This window comes from Acanthopagrus latus, chromosome 5, assembly GCF_904848185.1.
Source record: "Acanthopagrus latus isolate v.2019 chromosome 5, fAcaLat1.1, whole genome shotgun sequence".
Lineage (NCBI taxonomy): Eukaryota > Metazoa > Chordata > Actinopteri > Spariformes > Sparidae > Acanthopagrus > Acanthopagrus latus.
In genome coordinates this window covers 30,635,639-30,635,982 of record NC_051043.1, presented here as the reverse complement: position 1 = coordinate 30,635,982, position 344 = coordinate 30,635,639, and positions in this window count along the sequence as shown.

Genomic DNA, 344 nt, shown 5'->3' with positions numbered 1-344 from the left:
TACAGGGCGGGGAAGGGGGCTAATGGGTCCAACGTAAAATTGAGATTGGTCTAATAATAATAATAATAATAATAATAATAATAATAATAATAATAATAATACAAAAAAGAAATGAAAAAGCGATGGTGCGACTTAAAGATAATTGTATCATCTCTTAATATAAATATATCTTTGTAATAACACTTCCGTAACTTTGCGTGACTAACAGTCTGAATGCACCGTGAATCACACTGGACTGTTTCCATTGACATTATGTGAAAACTTCTTCCACCACCCAAACAATACACCTGACTTATATATTACGACTATAAGGCGGCTAATGCGACTATCGCCTGGACTGTTTA